At 39.8% G+C, this 23,039-nt stretch overlaps 1 protein-coding gene and 2 long non-coding RNA genes across 3 annotated transcripts in view; 1 reads left to right on the top strand and 2 right to left on the bottom strand.

Annotated features, from left to right (window-relative positions):
- Window positions 1-4,107: 4,107 nt before the first annotated feature.
- The window catches only part of grin2db (glutamate receptor, ionotropic, N-methyl D-aspartate 2D, b), a 110,790-nt gene continuing 91,858 nt past the window's right edge, over window positions 4,108-23,039 (top strand). The window contains exons 1-2 of the mRNA XM_074682719.1: window positions 4,108-4,367; window positions 22,819-22,921. The gene's annotated coding sequence lies outside the window, so the exon portion shown is untranslated. The remainder of the gene's footprint in view (window positions 4,368-22,818; window positions 22,922-23,039) is intronic.
- On the bottom strand, window positions 15,104-16,114 carry LOC141800245 (uncharacterized). The gene is made up of 4 exons (XR_012599309.1): window positions 16,007-16,114; window positions 15,806-15,918; window positions 15,642-15,723; window positions 15,104-15,376 (listed from the first exon to the last, which is right to left on the bottom strand). It is a non-coding gene; the product is annotated as an uncharacterized LOC141800245 (long non-coding RNA).
- LOC141800253 (uncharacterized) lies at window positions 16,273-17,778 on the bottom strand. The gene is made up of 5 exons (XR_012599311.1): window positions 17,625-17,778; window positions 17,159-17,251; window positions 16,967-17,044; window positions 16,531-16,607; window positions 16,273-16,324 (listed from the first exon to the last, which is right to left on the bottom strand). It is a non-coding gene; the product is annotated as an uncharacterized LOC141800253 (long non-coding RNA).

The raw sequence follows: 23,039 nt of genomic DNA, 5'->3' as shown, positions 1-23,039 counted from the left end.
TCTTGACTCCATCTCTCGACATATTTTACAATCCCCGAAAAAATACACAACAGCAGCTGTCAATCATCGTTAAACGTTACGTAAAGCCTTGTTTTTAACCTCGTATGACTACTGAAAATGAAACTTATCAGAAAAAAAGAGGACTTGAATACAATACAGCCAAATGTTATCTTCAAATCACCACAACAATCGGACGCGAGAAACATTACGAGGAGTATTAAGTTTTTTAAGTTTGAAAACTGCTGGAATGGCTGGAAAGCTGGATCTTTTAACCTATACTGCAGACAGCCACCAGGGGCAGTAGTTTTTGTGGAGACCTCACTTCGAGCCGAGCAAGCGGACGTCCATTTTGTTTACTGTCTATGGTTTCACCCTAAAACTGTTGTCGTGTAAACGTCCCCCAAGTTCCTTGTGAAAAGTTCACACTTCTCATTTTAAGTAAATTGTCTCAACAACTTTAAAAAAGAATGTCACTGATTTGAACAGATGTAAGATCTACTTCAGGAGAACAAAATATATCAATTTCCTGGTTTTTACTTAAACAAAATATGAACATGTTTAAAGTAAAGCCATGCCTTATCAAAGCCTAATGAACTGCGAGCATAGCAGTTTCTCCTAGTGATCTTATGACCCATAAATTAATATCCAAATACACAGGACAAAAAGTCACGTCTAAATTTCTGTGTAGTTCAACAGGAAAACCTCTGCTGTGTGAATTTGACCACAGAAGCTCACAGAAAAAGGAGCTAGCTGGATGTGACTTTGCACCACTGTTTAGCAACTGCACAGGGAAAATCCATTGTAGAGTAAAAATGTCAACACTACATGACAAACGAACCTCTATAATCCACTGAGCACCACAGACTGCTGACTTATAACACTGTAAGAGTATTCAATGGTGGATTTTCCCTAAGGCAGTAGCTATAGATCTGACTGGAACTTGAAATAAAAGTAAGCCGTGCAGTCGGGTCTCTTTGATTTGTGTCTCTGCTCACCTCCTCCTCCTGTTTTTATTTCTCTCATTGTCCCCTCTGCATGATGCCGTAATGACAGTCCCCTCATCCAAAATCACCTTAGTGAAGATCTATTTCATTGCTTTGATTTGGAAATAAAACAGAGTGCAGAGCAAAGTTAGAAATGAGCAGGGGTGAGGGGGAGAGCGCAGTGAAAAAATAGAAAGACAATCTTGGCCTCGAGCTATAAAAAGTTGTAATAGATGTTATGTGAGCAGCAGGAGAATAAAAAGCATGTGGGCGTTTATATGGAATTAAGACTTTTAAGCTATTACCATATTGTCTAAGGCTCCTCAGTTTCTAACAGGAGTATATTGGTTTTTCTCAAATAATGTCCTACATCCATGTGTCTATACAGATATACAGTAATACAAGTTGAAATAGGGCTGTTTCAGTAACAAAAAAAAACAAAAACAAAGAAAGAAATTAAATAAAACCCTGAACTAGCAGACCTCCTGTTGTTCAGGAATTTGAATTAAGCAAACAGCTAAAATGGGTTTATTAGCAATTGCATACATTACACATACTCTACTGAATATACTTGTTTAAGTTTAAAGGAGTTGTAAAAATTTAACAGGGCTGAGCGACACATTGCCAGAGGAAACAAGAAAGAACAGCGCACCAACACATTGTTGCACCCACTCACTGCAAAATCATAATCACAGTTCAAATTCATAAAGTGAACAGCACATAAGTCAGTCTTCACGGCTTTTTAAAAACACAATGTAAAACTCTTATCATTTTGAATGAATGAGGAACAGTGTCAGAGAAAATAAACTAGACAGACTTTTTAAATATTTCGTTACATCAGCCAGCTGAGAGACAGGTCAAAGTGGATAGAAATAAAAGTGCTTCTCACATCTCCCAATTCAAAAGAACTGAACTCTTTGTTTACCAGCCCAGAAAGCATCCAAACAAGGAGCTACAGAAGTGCAAATTGCAGAAGGAACAAAATGACAGGTAAGCCAGGAGAAATAAAAGGATCCCTCTGCTTCAGTGTGCAGGTCCACTGACATCTCACTGTCATCCTGAACTGTCACTGAGCAATGATCATGTGTTGACATGTATCTGCCTGTTTCCCACTGTACAGTCAGTGAGAAGCAACCTGTCAACATGTCCTGTGAGTCCCACTCAAATCTCTGTGCCGATGCAGTGCATGATATAGCACATTTTATTCAGATGGCACAGTCAATATAAAAGACATAGCAGGTGCCAGGGTAAGGCCTGGTAGGGCTACAGCCCTGTCTAGGAATTCATTGGCCACACCAGGGAACAACCAATAAAACTATGCTTAAAACGAGTCAACTCAAATTGCTCCATTTTCATTTTCATTTGAGCACTAACGCTGACCAAGCACTACAGCGCTTCCACAGCCCACAGCATGATGCAGGGAAGTGTACTGTACGACTTCCGCTGGTCAATAGCAGATCTGTCATTAGTATGCATGTTGGTATTTAACATCTGTCACTGTCCAAAGAAAGGTCACCATGTCATTCACATGAGCATGCCTTGTCTGTTTGTTATCTGCCAGCTGTTACTTGAACTAATCGTCCTTGTAATGAGTTGTTGAACTAAAAGTTTTGGTAATTAGTATCTGCTATTTCTTCAGACAACTGTAGACAAGACATTGGGCCTTACAGTGTTATCAAGAATTGTGGACCACTCCCCATTTTGGAGCCAAACTACCAATACTACTGAAACAGCTCTACACTGAAATATGCATACCACTGTACTGTGGCACGCCAGTGGAGTTATGTTCAGAATTTAAAGGAAACCAGGTATCAGATATACATTTTTTGTAAATATCGAGCTTCGTGTGGAAATGGCCTGGATTAATCCTAGAAATCTTTTTCAGCAGAGAAAAACACAGATGTCTCTTTCACTATAAACTTCATTAACTGGCATGGTGTTGTCACAGAGACTTCAATGTGCCATTACTCAACCTGGTCCTGTTCGACACAATCAGGGACACTGAGAATAGCATTTTTGCGCTGATAATCTCATTTTAAGTTGTGAATAAAAATCAGGCATTTATCTGGAAGGCAAGGTTGTAATAGTTAACTAAAACGAAACTAAAAACGAAAACAAAAATTAAAAATACATTGCAGTTAACTCAAACTAATAAAAACTAGAAAAGAAAACAAAAACGTTAAGTAAAATAAAACTGTATCTTGTGTTCACAAAACTAACCGAAACTAACTAAAATGATAGACAAAATTCCCTTAGTTATAGTTTTTGACAATATTAATAGCCTTTAGGATTTAAATCTATCCAACACATTTTCCCAACCAATTTTAGACAGTTTTAGGCAGTTGTCAGTGCCGCACAGCACCATCATAGCAGCGTATAGGGACAAGCTTGTTTACTGCACTGACTGGCTGTGCGCTGTGCTGCGACGAAATGTAGTGGAGCAATGAATCAGAGCACCTGTAAATGTTAAATTGTTACAGAGTCCACGTTTTTATTTATTGAAGCTCATATTATATTGCTTTTTTGAATAATTTATGTTAATATCATTTTAATGTAATTTATATCAACTTTATTTTATATAATTGATGCTTATATTTTTTATATCAAGTTTATATTATTTTCATGTGTTTAAGGCAGCAGCCAACATTTCGGTATCAGCATTGACTGAGCAGTGAGCACTATGTTGGACTTGAAAATAAACAGTATGACAAAATATTTACTCTGACCTTTTTGAATCCTGCACCTGGTTAATAAGTTATGAAAAAACTAAAACTAAACTAAAACTAAACTAAACTAAAACTAAGCCTTGTTGCAAAAATCAAAACTAAATAAAAACTAGAATGCCTGCTCTAAAACTAATTAAAACGAAACTGTAATGGAAAATAAAATGTAAAAACTAACTAAAACTAAACTATAATGACAAATCCAAAACAATTATAACCTTGCTGGAAGGTGGACTTTTTCTAGATCACTAACAAAGTCCTTGCACTGGAATTAAGTACATAATTACGATGTAGAGTTCTGAAACCCAAGCATTGATGCTATCACAGCAATCAATGCTGTGACAAATGATGAAATGGCACAAAGTGTAGTAAAGTGTCGCAACACCGCGCTACACATCGCTTGCCATCCTCACGCGATGTTTAGCGAAACGTTTGATGACATGTGTTCAACAAGTGAACTCCAGGCCAAGGATTCTGTGGACCTACTCATGTCTTTAACTAGTGTTCCTGCACTTTTTTTCTTCCCCTGAAAAATATTTAAAATTTTCATGTGACCTGCAAGTGTTACCTGGATTACTTCTCCGTGATTATCGGACCCCCACCGCAGAACTTGGAGATTCACCGTCTGGATCTCTGTTTCAGGATGAGGGGACTGTTCCAGGTAGGTCTGCGAGTGTTACCTGTCGGATTTCTGCTTGGGCTTAGCTCCTTGTTTTCTTCTCTGCTTCTCTTCTCCACGATGAACACAGTTCACGAAACCCCAAGGTACATGACTGGTTTGTTTCTGTTCTGAAAACGGATGTTTGCTAACTCCGCACCGTATGCTAGCATAACAAAGCTGGAAATGCTCAAGTGACAACTGTTGCGTGTGCGTTTGTGTGCGCACGCGCGTGTGTTAATCTCTGATATTAATGTTTTTACTGGTTAGCTTTTACTTTCCTCCTTTTGAAACATTGGCTGGGGTCAGTTATCATAATATAGTTAGGTTAGATGATTTATTGGTAATAGAGTAAATTTAGTTCATCCTTAACAAGTAGCTTCCTTTGATAAAATAAACTCTATCCCGCATCTTACACAGTGAGGGTAGTGTGGTGCTACATTAATGTTTAAAGCCTTTAAACTGCATTATTTGGTCATATGTTAAAATTCCCTGGCCTTGCCTGACCTCTTGCAGCTCATCAGAGGACACAGCACACTTTCTGGGAATCAGTGGCTTGGAGGAAGCAAACAGAAAGTGAAAAGAGTCAGGCTGAGCATTGAACTATGTTGAGTTCCTTTAATGACTATCCTTGTACCCAAATTGCCCTTGTTCTCCAAAAATGAAATTGGTGAACGGTTGCATAATAGTGTGTGAGATTGATTATATACTCTGAAATTGTGTCACTGCGAACTTTGTTTTGTTTTCAAAGAATTCAAAGAATCAATAGAGCATTGCATCACATGGGTCTAAAAAATAATAGTGTACAATGTGTTTTCCTTATTGACAAGTAATTCTTAACACTAACCTTGCAAACTGGAGAACTTATATAGCTAGCATAGTAATTTATTTTTATTCTGAGAACAGCATTGTGTAAGGATTTACTGTACCTGGAGTCAGTTCAGTATGATGACCCCCTGGCAGAACACGAGTGTAGTATTTCCTTTAAATTACCAGTCCATCCCTAGGAGGTTGTGTTGTATGGTTCATATGTTGAGTTGCCAAAAATCAAGCTGCAGTAGCTTGTTGCTTTAACCTGTTCCTGTAGTTGTTGCCATGAATGTCCTTCTTACAGGTTTGCCTTCAGTCCTTTCTCTTTTTCTGCTCTAAGGCAAGTACAGTGGATGCAATTACTTTAAGTGTTGTATTTTAACCCGGGTGTGAGTTGAAACTGGCTGCCAATCAACCGAGGTGATTTTGAAGCCTTACATTATCCCCTATGCAGACATTTTCCAGCAGAGGAACAATCTAGCGCACTGTGCCTGCAGCCTGTGAGGCATCTTTTGTTTCACTGAAATATGGCACTTCATCCTTACTGCTGTAGTGTCTGTTGTTTTACAGTAATCTTGTCTTCTATACATTAGCAGAGGACATTATTCTTCCAGCCTGCAAAGTGTCTCCAGTCATTTGTTTACTGCTGTTCTTTGGAGCTCACAATAAAAAAGCTGTTGTTTGTGAGAATATCCTGGAGGAGAAACGTAATGCTACTTTGTAGATCAATAAAAAAACCTTTGTATTCTAATGTATTCCACTCTCTGTTCTTATCCATCCTCCTCCATTAGCAACAGGCAGACTGTCTGCGATGTCTGTTATGTAATTATAGTCATGGTGGGACCATAAAAATCAGGAGGCTTTACCGTCTTGCTGATTAAAATATTTAAAGCATGACAAGCCACAGGCTTTTATTTTGTTGCAGTTTCTGCAGATCTTTTTGTTGATACTTCTTCGCTTTTATGTCCTCTGGCCAATGTCTGAATGTGTGGAAAAATACTCCCTGCCTTTGTGTTTGTGTATGATGTGTGAGTACGTTCAAGCTAAAGAAGACTTTCAACAATTATCCTTGACTTTTCCTTTACCCGCATGTAATTAATTACTGCCCAGAATAGCAGCCCTGGGATCAGCTGCTTAAAAAAAGAAAACACATTAGTGTGAATGCAAAGCCAGCTGACTCTGGCTGTGCTGCTGCTCAGCGCAGAGACCCTGCACCACCATCCATTTGCAATGACAATCATTACGGCGTGAAAGCACTGGTCTCCAACTCTATTCCAGGGGGAGATGTGCGTGTTCACAGTCCCTCAGTAATCCATATTCACTTCCTTAATTGGTTCAATTAGTTTTCCCTGATACTGTATGAATTTTACACTCTGCCTGTCCCCAGATAAAGTCCAGTTAACGTATTAGTGGGCAGAGGTTACAAATTGGGTTCCCAGCGGTGAGGCTTAATACACGCAGGATTTGAAGTCATTTATGTGGTTGAGTGGGCTAAAAACTGTATTGCTGACACTGTAATGAGGAAACACAAGCATTGTGGCCTCACCGTTTAGTCTTAGGCAAGACTTACACTTGGGGGAATTCAATCACAGATACACAGGCGCACTCACAAGCCATATCAGACCCTGATAGCTAACACAGTAAATTTTACATATGTATTCAATAGACTATTATTAGGTTAATAAGGCTAAGACGCCTTTTAATTTGCTCACAAGTGACCTTAAATGGTTGCGTGATAGTTCAGCCACTACTCTCTTTCTCATGCATGCACACATTCACACACTTGTAATTCTACTTCTGTCGCAATATCTGGACTATTATTCTGGCTGACACTGGACCGTTGTTTGAAGTATAGTGCATCCTGAAAGTATTCACAGTGTTTTACTTTTTCCACATTCTGTTATGTTAAAGTCGCATTCCAAAATGGAATAAATTATTTTTTTTCCTCAAAATTCTACACACAAAACCCCATAATGCCAAGGTGCATAAAGGTTTTTTGTTGAAATTTTGGTGTACACACAATTGTTTGATGTACACAAGGATTCACAGCCTTTGCTCAATACTTTGCTGACGCACCTTTGGCAGCAATCACAGCCTCAAGTATTTTTGAATATGATACAACAAGCTTGGCACACCCATCTTTGGACAGTTTTGTCCATTCCTCTTTGCAGCATGTGTCAAGTTTTCATCAGGTTGGATGGGGAGAGTTGGTGTACAGACATTTTCATTTATCTCCGAAGATGTTCGATTCAAGTCTGGGCTCTGGCTGGACCACTTGAGTACATTCACAGATATCTTGTATGTGTGTTTAGGGTCTCTGTCCTGAAAGATCAACCGTTGGTCCAGCCTGATGTCAGAAGTGCTCTGGAGCAGGTGTTCATCCAAAATTTCTCTGTACATAGCTGCATTCATCTTTCCCTCAATCTCAACTAGTCCCCCGATTCCTGCTGCTGAAAAGCTTCCCCACAGCACAATGCTGCCACCACCATACTTCACTGTAGGGATGATATTGTCCAGGTGATGTGCTTTGTAGGGTTTTCTTGCTTATGGTCTGAGAGTCTTACAAATGCCTTTTGGCAAACTCCAGGTGGGCTGCCATGAGCCTTTTAGTGAAGAGTGGCTTCAGTCTGGCCACTCTGTAATATAGGCCTGATTGGTGGATTTCCGCAGAGGTGGTTTTCTTTCTTCTGGGGTGCCGTTGTAATTTGAATTGCAGCTCTTTGATATTTATAGTTTTTGCAATTTTTTTGTTTGCTTTTGTAACACCATACCATGTGAAAAAGTTAAATGATGATGATCATAATGTCTATAGGCTATATCGGGGGCCATATTTTCCTATAAAATGCACATCACGTGAGTCGGAGAGAAACATTTCACCCTCTGCTGGAGGAAAGTGGTAACTTATTTCCAATCCAGTTTATTATCAAAGGCTGAAATGAAGAATTTGAATGTGAAAAAGATGATTTTCTGACAAAGAATCCCAAATATTGTCAAACCAAAAATCCCGTTCAATTTTTCGATTCTTTCTCTCACCCCTACTTAACAGAGACATAAAATAATCCACATGTTCGAAACTTATCATATTTTGTTTCGTCAGCATGAAGACATTGTCATGTGACACAAATATGCCGTAAATAATGAACCTAAGTTTTAATCAAGTAAAGCTTTAGTTATACAGCTACTTAAGCTAGGGATGCACGATATTGGATTTTTGCAGATATCCGATATATCGAAACCCCTTTTGGCCTATACCAATAATCACAAGTTTGTTTGTTTTTTTCACTGTAAAGAAAGCTAAGTCTATCCTGTCCTGGAATTTATATGTTACTCTTATTGTGACGGTCTTATTTGTTTAAGAAACACACATAAAACAAGACAAAAATCATTTGATTTTACCATAAATAAGAAATGTATTATTTTTTCAAACTCAAGACATTCAGTATTGAAATACAGAAAAATAATTTCTTTAGATCACATGAACTTTAAATGTACACTGCATTTTTAAACATAACCAAGTTGCATTTGATTATTTTAGAGCTACTGTAACAACCTGGTGACAGACACAGAGCTCTGCAGTGCAAATAAATGAAGTGCTACATTTTATTTAAGGAGCTTATTTTTCAGATGGTAAATAATAATAATCCTAACTGAATAGCACCTTATCGGCTGTGCTTATCGGCAGAAATTTTCATATCTGCCGATTCCGATAAACGTATTTAATATTGTGCATCCCTAACTTAAGCTGATAGAGTTGATACAGACATGTTGGCTGCTCCCCTCTGCTCCAGTCTTCTCCCCAAAACTTTCCCTGCATTAGTGTCGCTCCCAGTGTAAATGAAGAGTACACTAATGAAGGCGTTACACTCAATCTGGGTCAAATTGACAGAATCAGAGAGGTGAGGTGGTGAGAGTAGAGCTAGCTGGGTGGTTTGTTTTCCAGCCAATGCCAACTCAGAGAGAGAAGAGGAGGAGGGGGCCATCTCGAGTGATCACACAGAGCTAAATTCTGAAACTTCTATTCATTACTTTGGAGCTGATATGCTGCTCACGAGTCAAATCACCTGCTCCTGTTATTCATAGCACGTTCAGACGTAGACTATATTCATACAAGGCCTAGTTTATGTCTATTATAGGTGTTTCATTTCTGTGAGAAGATAGAGATTGGCTATAAAGCCCATCTGTCTCTGTTTTTCATGCTCAGTCCATTACCGCATAAGCAGCATCTGATGTGATCTGTATCCATTCACAGCCTGAGATAATGCACATCTCTTCATGCTTTCATTGTATATGCAGGAGAGGTGACCTGTCATCAGCTGTGCAGTCATGAGAAAGAAGTTTTGTTGTCTTTTAGTCCATTAATAACTGAATAACTGTGAAAGAACATCAGGCTTCACCATCAAGCTTAGCTTTGAAACAAACAGGGCTGTCAAGATTATTCACACGGTCTTTCATTGCTTACTTGAGACTAACCGCAAATTACCAAACATTTTTAACTATTCTAAATACAGACTAGATCGGTAGGTATATTTGGTATATTATAATCACGTGACGTACTCCCATGTAAAAATGGTGGGCAGCACTAAAAAGGTTTTACATTAACTCATAATTATAACATTAAACTTGACATCTCTTGTTACAAGATGTCACTGCTGTCCTTAATGCTCCATTTCCCTGCACCACTTACTCACATGATTCCAGTTCTTACTCTTTCTGTGCTTCACAGATTGTTATCATTGTTAAAAGCTGAAAATAGGGTTCTGTGTTAATTTGCATATAAAGCTTGAAAATAAGATCCCATCACAAGTGTTAAACTCCTGACAAACTTCGGGATGAACGATCCAGCTGGCCAGGTGTGAACAGCTGTGCCAAGTGTTGTCCACCTCTGATCATATGAGCCACAAGCACATTGTTAAAAAAATGTATCAACCATCCACTCTCATGCTCCCTATGCTCCCTTCTGGCTAGATGGCTTTGATGAGCTGTTGATGATGGACACCATCACTTTGATGCAGTGGCGGGTGCTGGTCAGTCAAGGAGGGGAAGCAAATTTTTTTCCGGCCTACATCATAACTTTGTTTATTTATTTAAACGCAAATTCTACCCTCTGCTCCTTCTCAAGAAAATTATCTGTGACTCTGTCGTACCAACCAGGTGTTTTTTCCAGGGATTTTACCAGTGTTCTCTCAACGCTCGTCGTTTTTAAGAAAGGTAAACTCGCTGAGGATTGATAAAGCCTCTGGATCCAGAACAACTGAGAAGATGCTCTGGTGGAGGGTTATACTTCAAGATCGCTGACTGGCTCATTTCACTGTCAATCAAAAAGGGATTGGGCCTCAGACAGATCATCCAATCATCATGCAGAAGCCGAGCGTTCAGGCCAGCCCACTGCCTCATAGACCCCCAGAGATGCTGAGCGTCCAATGGGCGGGACAAAGCCCAGCGTTTATCCAATTACTTTCCAGTTTCTATAGTGGAACAACCCACTCTATGCTTCCCCGCTGAAGTCAGAAGACGCTCAGCGTCCGACTGTTTTGCTGCGGGGATGAATGAGAACGAGGTTGAGCCAGTTACCTGTGATAGGTAGCTGATTTTGAACAAAAGATGAAGGAATTCTAGCGCACATTTACACATTTTCTTCATTTACACTTTGCTTGTGTTAAAATCAAAATTGCGCAAAGTACGTCACAGACAAGATTTGGGAAATGACAATTAGCCACAAGTGTTTTTATTTCTTATTTGGACAAATTTTCTCAGTATGAAGACAAATCTATTGCCTTTTTTGTACAGCATACATATAAAAAATGACTTGCCTATAAAATAACTAAACCAATAAGGTCACAAATGTCTTGTTATGCAGAGGTCTTTTAAATACGACAAGAAATCATTGAATAAAAACTACATCCAAAACAAAGAACAATGTAAATGCCTTTTTAAAAATGGTCATTTTGCATTGTTTCTCAATCATCTTTACATCATTTTTATTGATCTTGATGCAGTGAATTATGTTTTCCTTGTCACATAACATGTTTTTTGTTGTCATAAGGAACTTTAATAACCCAGTTTATTCATATATCCCCGTATTTAAACTGCATCCCTACTGAAGTGTGTCACAGGTTTCCTTGCAGAGTGGAAACTGAATGAGGGTTGTACTCATTAAGTGTCAACATGTTTTGAATTTTTATTTGCTGACAGAATAATGCAAAAAACTTGCTTCATAACCTCTTAAGCATTTTGTCATCAATATACTTCCAGAGGCCAGATAATGAAAAATTATGTCAAAACAGCAGAAAGTGAGATTAAACTTTTCTCATTATGTCAGGCTTTATTTTCAGTCTTGGTTATAGACAAAGCTCTGTTGTGTAATTTTAAGGAGTGCCTTTTCCACATTATTGTAATAATTAAAAAAGGATTTGATAGGTTTCCACTTTTTCTTTCTTTTTCTTTCTTTTTCCTCTTGAGTATGTTATGTCCCTCTGTTCGTGCTGCTGGAGTGTGCCTGTCGCTCCACTCTTTAGAAGAGGGAACATTTGTCATTGTCTAGCAGCTAACAGGGGACTGCAGGGGAGTGAAACTATTTTCCCAGGGTCCTATGTTCCGCTGCTCAATATCCTCCAAATATGATAAATTAGAGAGACCTTTCACAGGGTTCAGTTTTAGCAGAAATGTTTTTTTTCCTCCCCTAGATCAAATGATAGATGTATGTTCAGAGCATGTACATGTGGTAACAAGCTATCAACAGCCACACTACTTTGAGAGATATTTTTGTAAAAATCACATTTGTTTCTCTTTTTTCTATCCTTTGTTTTCTTAAACCAACAGAAACTACTTTCTAAGTGCTTTGTTTAAATTGTTTCCTGCATTTTTCAGCTAATTTCTACACTGCTTGGCCAAAAAAAAATAGTTACCACTAGTGCTGGGCAAGTTAACACGTTATTTTCGCGTTAACGCGTCAATCTATTAACGCCGTTGAATATTTTATCGCACATTAGTACATGTTGCTCACATGCTTTTATTTTGTAAATGTCTTTTGCTGACCGTGGCGGAACCGGAAGTGAAATTGGCAGAAAAACACGATGAGTAACCAAAACAAGCATGGAGAAGAGGGGCAATGCCACAGAACTTAAAGGCGCTCGCTGCTTAGTGTATCAGTCTGCGCACGGCATGCCAGATATAAAAAAATGCAGGATCTCTGCCAGGACGAAGAGACACGATGAGAACTAGAGCCTTATTTAGCAGTGTTTTTGTGTGAAAATAACGCGCTGAAAATTCTCTAAATAAAGCGTGAATGCAGACCGATATCAGACTTTTTCGGTGGGAGTCCATTTATTTGTGCTTTTGGTCAAGTAAAAATTGGCCCGTCTGAGTGCATAGGAAACCGGCAGAGGAGCAGGGAGGGGGTGTTTGGTGTGAGCGCTCTGGGCTTCTGCTGCACAAAAACACTGCTGTAGGGGTCATTTCTGCCCTAAACCTTGTGATATGACCCAACTTGTTCCATCCCAGAGCATCACTTTAATGCCCTGACAGTGGCAATAAGCTTTAATTTTGTATTTACATTTTGTAAATTTGATTTGCACTAAATTTGTGATTTAACTATTACTGTATAACAATTACTGATTTAGTGTTTGCATGACAGGTGTTATGGCACTTTCGTTCATATGGCAGAATATTCCAATAAAAGTGCACTATACACTACTTTTGAATTCATTATTAGATATTGAATTTTACAATGCAATTAATTATCTGTTTCGTTAGGCCACCTTAAAGCAGGACAACGGAAGATCTCCGCTTGACCGCTATGAGAACTCAACTACCCAAGAGGCCTTGCGCGCGAGTACTGTTGTAAATATATGGATCTGCCGGTCTTGTGCATTTGTTTTGAAAACGAAACACAGAAGCCAGGACTTCGCTCCAAAGTATTCTTCTGTCTTCAGCGGCTGTTTGCAGGATGGATAGCGACGAGGTAATGTATTTATTTCTGACTAAATGACGATGTTGTAAATCGCTAAGTTCAACTTGGTTTTATTACCGTGAAGTCGCCCTCGTCCTGTTGAAGCGATAAAGTGAATAAAAGTAAAGACAACCACGAGCTGGTGATATCACACTCTTGAAATAGCTGGTCTAAACAAAACTACATACCGGTACGGTCTGGATTTGTTGTGCTGTACTATTTCCTGTCAAGTTTTTTAGAGCAACTTTCTCATAAATTGGTCGCCCAAAATACATTATTACTTGTGAATAAAATGCCCATTCTTCTCATTTAGCAGATTAGCCTGACAAACTTTCATTTTTCTCAGGAAAAATACTACAAATGCCCAATACGTTTTCTTTACATTGCATTGTTTCCTCTATTTTTATAATTCTTTACAATTGTGTTATAAGTACGGCAGCGTATTACTGTCATCCTATATAAATAATGATTGATCAGTAACGTTATAACGTGTTATGTTTTTGTTGGAACAATATAATTTCACGTTATAACGAGCTAAACTTTATTTGAAAGAACGTGAAACGCTTCATGTTATAACATGATTGTTATTGGGTGGCAGTCATACATTTCCGTAATAAAGCTTCCTCATTACGAATTACAGTTTTATTATTACTATTATCATTCAGTGATTCTGTTGCTGATACATTCAATCATTTTAGAATTATGTAAACCCAAGACAAATCCCCTGTATGTGAAAATTCCCTTGGCTTTATAGTTCAGTGTAATATTGATTCATATTGAACATAGAACTGTGCATTTACATCATACCTACTCTGTTTCTTTGTTTCATCAGGAATTTGCCGTTCCTGAGAACACCTCGACCTCTGCCTCATCAGAGTTTGAACCCCCACAGAGTACAAATTGGAGGGGAAGGGGAAGAGGTAGAGGGGGGAGGGGAGTAGGTAGAGGGAGAGGTAGGGGGAGGGGGAGAGGAAGGGGGAGAAGGACACCTGAGGACCTGGATCCCGAGAGCCAGTAGAGGATTCAGGATCTGCATGAACAGCAAAATGCTGATAAATGCCACTATCCAGGCTTTAGACCCTGAGCAGAGAGACCAGTTGCTCCAAATGGTTTTGACAAGACTTCCTGGCCTCATGTTTGATGCACTGGCTTTGCTGAGGGATCCTGAACAGCAGAAAGACCTAGGTGGAGAGGCCCTCCATGTTCTAACTGCTGGGAAATGAACACTGACCAGGAAAGACTGTGCTGTCGGCAAACACCAGAGACCTGCATAAGTAACATGGCCCACATGCGCTTATACATCCTGGATGAGGTGGCGTTGCGTCTGGCCTGGGCAGCTTGGAATGACATCTTTGCTGTGGAGGATCACCAGGAGCCTGGGGAGGAGCAAAGACAGTACAGACACGCAGCGTATCGCCAGTTTGTGCTCTGGCAGCATGGTCGCCTCGGGTGGGCGTCGGAGTGGTCATACCAAGCTGCTGTGTCTGGAAAGTAACAGACACTTTTCCAGACCCAATGGGACAGTACACAGGTTTCAGGGTTCGGCGACTACTTTAGAACAGAGCTTTAGTTTTTGTTGTTTTCTACTTCTTTGTGTGCACTTTTTTTGTGTGTGTGTAAAATAAAGACATTTTTTGCAAAGCATAACAAACTTTTATTTACATTATTTACAAAAACAACAACAACTTCGGCAGAAATCCCACTCATTATCATAAATAATGTGTAGGATGGACAGTAAGTTACTGTGCATAAAGTAAAGAGAGAGTGATGTATGTAGAAGTGTAAATGCAGTGGAAAAATAAAATAATAAACTGGTAATAAAAATTGAACCCTGTAATAGCAGCAGACAATATGAGTGTGGGTACAGGTAAAGCTGTGGCTGTGTGTATAAAGTCAGACTGCAGGTCAACATGTCCATTCAACAAAACACATAAGGGATGATCCTCAGCGTTAACTCTGAAAAACACCCTCTCTTGGACCTTTTATTGTAGTATCGCCTGTAACTAAATATATCAAACAATTTTAGAATACTGAAAAAATGCTCTAAGATTACGACAGGGAGTGTCTTTGCAAATGTGCATAAACTTACATCTTGTGTTCATCCTTGTTTCGTGCAGGGAGGCGGCCATTGTGACAGTTATAGTCTATTGCAGCGAGCAGAGTCCGTGTGCGATAGACTGCTGGAGTGTATGAGAACCGCTTCCCTGCATACATCAGTATATGGTTCTGGAAATTTTCCAGATCTGATGTAGTCCTGGATAGTGTGAGAACAAAGATACAAATGTTATTACATTTTGGTAATTACTGACCTTATAAATGAACATGCTTATATTTTACTTTATCATTATTTCTTGTTGCTTCTACATCAGTGTATAAATGTCTCAATAAACAGACAGTGAATAAATCTTTTAGATCGATATTGTAATGTGAGACTTTAGCAACACTTGCACCAGCTGTAGCACTATTTGGATTATTTTTTTGTAAGACACACTGACATTAGCATTGACAAAAGTGTATACCTGAAGGTGATGAATTTCTTAACATCCTTCAACCACCGCTTGTCCAAGACAACTGCTTAAAGGGCTTGATGAGCTGCTGAACCTGTAATGACATATCTCAGTATGAGATGGACAAAAATCCATTCAAAGCAACATACACCTCTCATAAAATACATTGGAATTACCTTGTTTTATCCAAGGTTTTTTCTGAGCTTCATCATCCAGTGGTTCATGCTCACAGGCTCCAGTTGCCCATGTGTGTTGGTTCCGAACATGATGAATTAGTGTGCCACCTCTTCTGCAAAATTAAAAACCACATATGTACATCTGTAACCTACTGTAATCCATGTTTTTGTACGGCCTCAATTCACTTTCCACAAACATACCTTGAAATCCTCCACAGATGATGCTTGCTTCGCACAATACCAGAAGTGGTTCACAATGTCCCGGATCCAAGGCAACAGTTCAGACTAGTCCCTCACTGTACCAGCCTGAGAATAGAAAAGACCAGTGTTAGACAGTCACAAAAAATGCTGCTTTATTGCAGCACTTTATAAAAGTGTAGACATGCAATCACCAACACATCCCTCATAATACAATGAAATAGTATACCTATCTCAGCTTCTTTCCTAAATTCTTGGCTGCATGCCAAATGTCGAGTGAATGTTGGAGCCCCCATTTTTTGTACTTTCCATGGTCTGCATCTGTGAAAAAAAGAAGACTTTACCATCTCAAAAACATCCATCTGAAAATACAGAATCAAAAGCGTAGAACCATTTTACTTACTCAGCAAAGCTGAAATTTGTGCATGGGCATCTGTGACCACTTCTGTTATATGTATCTCTGGCAGAAGTGCGTCCAAAACATAATGACAGCACAAAATGTAGTACAATTCATTAGAAATACTTGCATGCTGTTCCATTGACTGCATCCTCGTCCGGGGAGTCATGGGGATCTTCTTCCTCCACAATTGACAGAGAATGAACGCTGCAAAGACAGCAGAATATAGGTAAAGTGTATAAACTGCAAGCAGACAGTATAAATACAAAATCAAAAAAATTCATTCCCTGAACAAAAGCTGTGCTACACTGTTTGTGGTGGAAGTTTCTTGCCAACTGTCCTGCACCAATCGTTATAATGTTCCATGACATTCCTATGAAATGGGACTATGACAGCGAGCAAACAGAACGGGACAGCGGGTGAATAGTACAAGACTATGTTGTTGTTGTGAAACAATAAGTAAGTGTTGTAGGACAGCATGCAAGGAACACAATTCAGAAGACCAGGGGCTTTCACAAGTACTGGCGGGAGGGGAGCACTGCAGCTTCTGGCTACTAAAAACTCACCTGGCTTCTAAAACATCGAGCTCTTCAGCCTCAGCACATTGTTGCAGTATCTGTACACCTTCCATTCCAAATTCCCCTCTGAGTGAAAACATAAATTCAGTCAATGATGATATAAATAAAGTAAAATTTGGGGAAAACATGAAACTGCAGGCCCTGTAAAAAAAAATAAAATAAAACAAATAAACGCAGTACCTATCACAGTCCGACTCCTCTGTAATACTGGAAACTATTGGCTGTAGAGAGTGAGGTTTATATGGAGTTGAGGTTACTTGCTTCTGTTGATACCTGTAGAGAAAAAACATTTCATGAAAAAAAAAATCGTGTGTAGGCTACAGTTAGCACAAGCAGCTTGATCAGGTACATGAACACCAAGATGATAATCTTAGAAATATTCATATTATGAATATAATGATCTTCCATTTTCGGTATTTTACACCGGAGGAAGCTAAACACACATACATTTTCTTTTACGCTTAGCGGCTTGCAGTCATCGTTTCGATAGCTTTCGAAAGTTACCATGTTCGCAATAAATAGCTGCCGCCTGGGATTACTTGTTTATGAATATGAACAGGATGAGATGGGTCTTAGTGATACAAAAAGTCACGTTACAAACTCGAGAATACTGTACACGGTTTGGAAACAATCAACAAGTACTTACAAGTCCAGCAATAACAGGGCCAAGTCAGCATCAGTCGGACATCCCTCCTCGTCTTTTATTTCACGCCACCGAGTGAACGCCGAACAGATGTTTATTCTGGTCCGGGCATTCAGCTTGTCTTTCTCTCGCTTTCTTTGTTTTGCATCCTCCGACAAAAATTTTCTCTTACTTGCTGCCTCCGCCATGGCTACAGCTCTGAGTTTGGCTTTCGCCGACACTTCCTTGAAAACCGGGAATCAGGGGAAGTGACGTATGCCGTAAGCAGGCAAGACGATGTAAAATTGTAGTTTTTTAGTGTGGCAGGGTTACTACCAGCCACCTCGAAGTTACATAGCGCTAGTGCAAGCGATACAGACCACTTCAGAACACGAAAGAGGTGTCATTCAACTCATCCTAAAGCGGAGGGCCATGACAACGGATATGTAAGGACAATATTATGTTTGAAAAACTACATAGTGTTGGTTTAAGCTTTGATTATAGCACACATTTGCTGTGGCATTGTTTCAATATGCTTCTGCAATGTCTCAAGATTTATTTCCATCCAGTGTTTCATAAATTTTTCACCAAGATCTTATATTGATGATGGTAGAGTCTGACTGCTGTCAGTCAGAAATCAGTGAAGCCAGATGGAAAAAAAGGCTTTAATTTGCTAGGGAGCATAAAGATTGGACTCTGGAGCAATGGAAGAAGGTCATGTGGTCTGATGAGTCCAGATTGAGCCTGTTCCAGAGTGATGGGCGTATCAGGGTAAGAAGAGAGGTAGACGAAGTGATCACCCATCATGCCTAGTGTCTACTGTCCAAGCCTGTGGGGGCAGTGCTATGATCTGGGGTTGTTGCAGTTGGTCAGGTCTTGGTTCAGCAACAGTCTGTGCTCAAAGGGTGAGGTCAGCTGACTACCAGAATATACTAAATGACCAGGTTAATCCATCAATGGATTGTTTCCTCCCTGATGGCACGGCCATATTTCAAGATGACAATGCCTGGATTCATCGAGCTCATATAAGGGCTGGGCGATTATGGTAAAAATAAGAATCCCTATTATTTTAAGTGATATTGAAATCCCGATTAATATACACAATTATTCATTTATTCAAAAAATTCAGTACTGATTTTAACACAACTTTAAAAAACCAGCAAGTGGCACATACAGTATTATTGATACACATAAGTCACACACACTCGCTGTGGCTGCACATGGAACACAAAAGAGCTAAGAAGCACTGGAACTTGCATACATCTACACTGTGTGGCATATTAATTGTTTTTCTTCGATTATATTGTTTTCATGGTTGTCAGATGGCAAAATTGAAATCACTATTAAAATCAGATTAATTGTCCAGCCCTAGCTCATATAGTGAAAGAGTGGTCCTGGAGCATGAGACATTATTTTCACACGTGGATCGGCCATCACAGAGTCTAGACCTGAACCCCGTTGAGAATCTTTGGGATGTGCTGAAGAAGGCTTTATGCAGCGATCAGACTTTGCCATCACCACTGCAAAATCTTGGTGAAAAACTCATGCAACACTGTATGGCATTAAATCTTGCGACACTGCAGAAGCTTATTGAAACAATGCTACAGCAAATGCGTGCAGTAAAGCTAAAAGCGGTCCAATGAAATAGAACGTGTGACCTTTTTTTGGTGCCGACTTTTTTTTTGACTGGGCAGTGTATTTGCCATGTTAGTAAGAACCCATCCAGTATGAGGTGTGTCTTAAAAGGTTGTAGACCAGCAGAGATATGTTTTTAATTATTTTGAAATAAATGGTTTCTGCATTTGCAGGATTTCAAAAGATATTGTGGAATCTTGACAAAGAGTCTTGTTCCCATTTAGGCAGTTTAACGTTCAAACACTTGGATGAAGATGGGACAGATAGCAGTTTGGTTCTGATAGTCTCTCACTGAACTCGTAAAAGCTGGTCGGTAGTTTGGCAAACAAAACCGATGTAGACAATAAAACAGCTCATTAAAGAATTTCCACTCTTCTTTCAAAACATTTTATTTTCTTACATCACCTGGCCTCAAAAATATGACAAACTGCCAGCTGTTAAGGATTGGTATCTACTAGTTTATGCAACACATTTTCCAATCCTTGTCGCACAGGACTCCAGTTGTTTGCTGAGCTGATGAAAATGTTTGGAAACACAGCAACCTGCATAATGTGCAGCAAAACACTGGGTAATCAGGGCTCTAATTATTTCTGGGAAGCTTCGAGCTTAACACACAAATGTGTGCTCCCAACAAGACTTAATTTACTGTGCGTTATATTAAAATCAGTGCAGCTACACATGTTTATCCATGACACACCCTCAGTAATATTTTTAGACAAGTGTAATCACAAAGGCTTACAACGAATCCAGCCTAATAAAGTTTCTCCTTTTCTCAGAGCTTTGCAGATGACACACCTTTGAATTTAATTGAGACAAACGAAAATGAATCAAACTGTTGCTCGTATTATGAGTTATTGTTGACTATACTTTGGCGTGATCAACAACTTAGAGATGCACTCACTAGCTCTTCTGTTATTGACTGACATTTTTGCCACAGTGTGAACAGGCAGAGGTGAAAAAACCTTGACTCCTTTCTGTGTATTGAAAGTGTCTGGATCAAGGTCAGGGTCCAAAACATGTGGCCGTATTTCAGTATTTGTCATTATCAAAGACTGTGAAAAAAATAGACATCATCTTGCGCGACTTGAAATGAGGTCTCCACAAAAACTGCTCCCCCTGGTGGCTGGCTGCAGTTTAGGTAAAAAAAATCTGTATCTCCAGTCATTCGAGATGGGCTGTGGTCAAACTTCAAAAAATTAATATACCTTGTAGAAATATTTCTCATATCTGATTGTTGTGGTGAATTGCATATATTATTTGTCTGTCTTGTATTCAAGTCCTCTTTTTTTTGAAAAAGTTTCGTTTTCATTTGTTATAAGAGGTTAAAAACGAGGCTGTACGTCATGTTTAACGATGATTGACAGCTGACGTTCTTGTGTATTTTTTCAGGGATTGTAGAATAGTTCAGGAGGGAGAGCCAAGAATAGATTACACTTTGGAAAGAAAAAAAAAACATTATTCTTGTTATCCGGCTCCCCTCCCAAGTCTCTCATCGCTTCGACTGTGCAGACTCTGGCTGCACAATGGCGGCCAATGGTGGTGCCTGTGCCAGGAGTATTTTGGCTTCAAAACCGTTCAATGGTAAATGGCAGGGCCACGCTGTACACAGTCAGTGGTCATTTCAAACATGACTCTGTTAAGAAACACAACTGTGTAGCATGGCAACAGGGGAGGAGGCTTCTGGAGTAGCAGGGGGAGTTAAAGAGACAGTAACTGAAATGAACTGTTTCAGACAGAGGCGAAAATAAGGATCTTCAAAGACACTAACACAAGTTAAGTGAAGAATTCTTGAGTGTGAATCATGTAAAGCTAGACTTTCAGGTTTATATGTTAAAGAAATGAAACCTGGACGGTGGTGTAAAACCTGGTCTTTAAACAACAGTCGTAGGGTCTGGTTAAAATCTTGCCAAACAGTGGACCTCCAAAGGTCCTTTGTTCAGTTTAAGCTCCTCTGCAGGATAGGTATGCACACACACACACACACACACACACACACACACACACACACACACACTCTGAATCCTCATAAGGAAGTGTTGGCATATGGAGTGAGCCATTCATTTAGTGACATGCTAAACTATGTGGCTTAATGGTCACTATACTTAATCGGCTGGTTTAAAGACACTGCAGCAAAGTGGGGACCCGTTTGAGACTCATTGACATACTCACACACACACACACGCACACATACACACACACACACACGCGCACACACACACACACACACACACACACACACACACACACACACACACACACACACACACACACACACACACACACACACACACACACGCATATACACATACACAAACAAATGAGGCAGTTGCATTACTGTCTGTCTGGTGAATGAAGAGTGTGTATTGATCTGAAGGAGAAGCTTGTACATCAGTATGGTTAGGCAAAATGCCATTAAGGTGGAGGAAGGGTAATGTGGACACACACACACTTACAAAGACACCATTAAGCTTTTCTTTAGCTGCTTAACTGGATAAGGCTCTACTTCCAGCTTTTTAAAGCTCTCTGCCTTTAAATTTGTTTTTTTTGTAGCACAATACGGTTTTTGTCCATAAATTTCTGTTGTTTTTTCCTTCACCCTCTCCCCTGTTCCTCTCCACTTCCTTCTTCTCTCTCAGTCTCTCTCTCGCTCTTTCTTTCTTGTGCCTAAAGGTGGTCAGCTCAAGGTTTCACATGAAAGCATGTGCACAGTGGAGTGCAGTGCAGGGGACAGGGCTGCAGCTTGCTTGCTGCGGGTTGCTTGCTGCAGCATGCTTTCTCGCTGCAGCTCAGGAGACTGTCCCGTCTCTTTGTGGGGTCTGACGGGCAAACTGGGAATAGCAAGATGATTCAGCGCTACAGGGTCAGGATCTATGATAATGTACCATGGGGAACATTTCCATATAATGAACACAGTACATCTTCTTTAGTGGCCCTCTTGAGGAATGAAGATGAGTACAGGCAGATAAAAAGGAGTGAAAGAAAGGGAGATCAAGGCAGATTTCAAGAATGAGAGAGGAGAGAAAGAAGTAGGCGCAGAGACGGCAATAATGAGAGAGAAAATTTAATGGGAGAGACAAAGAAGTAAAAGAGAAGGAGGTAATGTTAATGCAGTGCAGCCGGCAGTTTGTGCTCCCTCTGCAGCACTTGTGAGCACTCCTGGCTGTGTTGAGCACTTGCTCTTTTATATCAGCCTCCTGCTGCTACTGTAAGGAGAAGCATTGAGATAAAGAGATTTGCGTGCATGTATTTATCTGTATGTGTGTGCGTGTATGTGTGTGTATATATGCATGTCTGCAAGCCCTATGTTTGGGAGCCAACAACAAAGTGTCATGCTGGCTCTTGATTTGTTGGGATAAAAGACGCTATAATGAGCCCCATGATGTGAGCTTTTTAGTGCAGCATTTGAAGCAAGCTGCCATGTCTGTCAGTCAATGGAACCCGCACAACTCTCCATGAAAAGCCTGGACTTTTGCCCTGAAATCCTGAACAATAAAGAGATACAGAGATAACAGTAATGCACACACACCCAGCTCACAACCTTGCATCTGTTAAACATTCATTATTCTCCTTCTTTGTGTTGCAGAGGGAAAAAAACTGCTTAGAGCTACATGTGGACCTAATGTCTGCTTCTCTTTATGTCCACTGCTGCTGGAGCTGGTGCCACAAGGCACACAAGTGTGAAATAGGTGAGTAGATTACATGTGAGTGCGGTGATGTGCCAGCAGCTGCCCCATCTTTGCAGGTCAATACTGATCAAACATGGCTGACAATGTGTGTGCCGAGTCTACTTTTTCACTTATCTGA

This window comes from Halichoeres trimaculatus, unplaced genomic scaffold (genome assembly GCF_033239565.1).
Source record: "Halichoeres trimaculatus isolate MK-OKI-2021-1 unplaced genomic scaffold, fHalTri1.1 fHalTri1_scaffold_12, whole genome shotgun sequence".
Classification (NCBI taxonomy): Eukaryota; Metazoa; Chordata; class Actinopteri; order Labriformes; family Labridae; genus Halichoeres; species Halichoeres trimaculatus.
The sequence above is the reverse complement of the archived record's forward strand: the minus strand, read 5'-3'. Positions and strand labels throughout refer to the sequence as shown.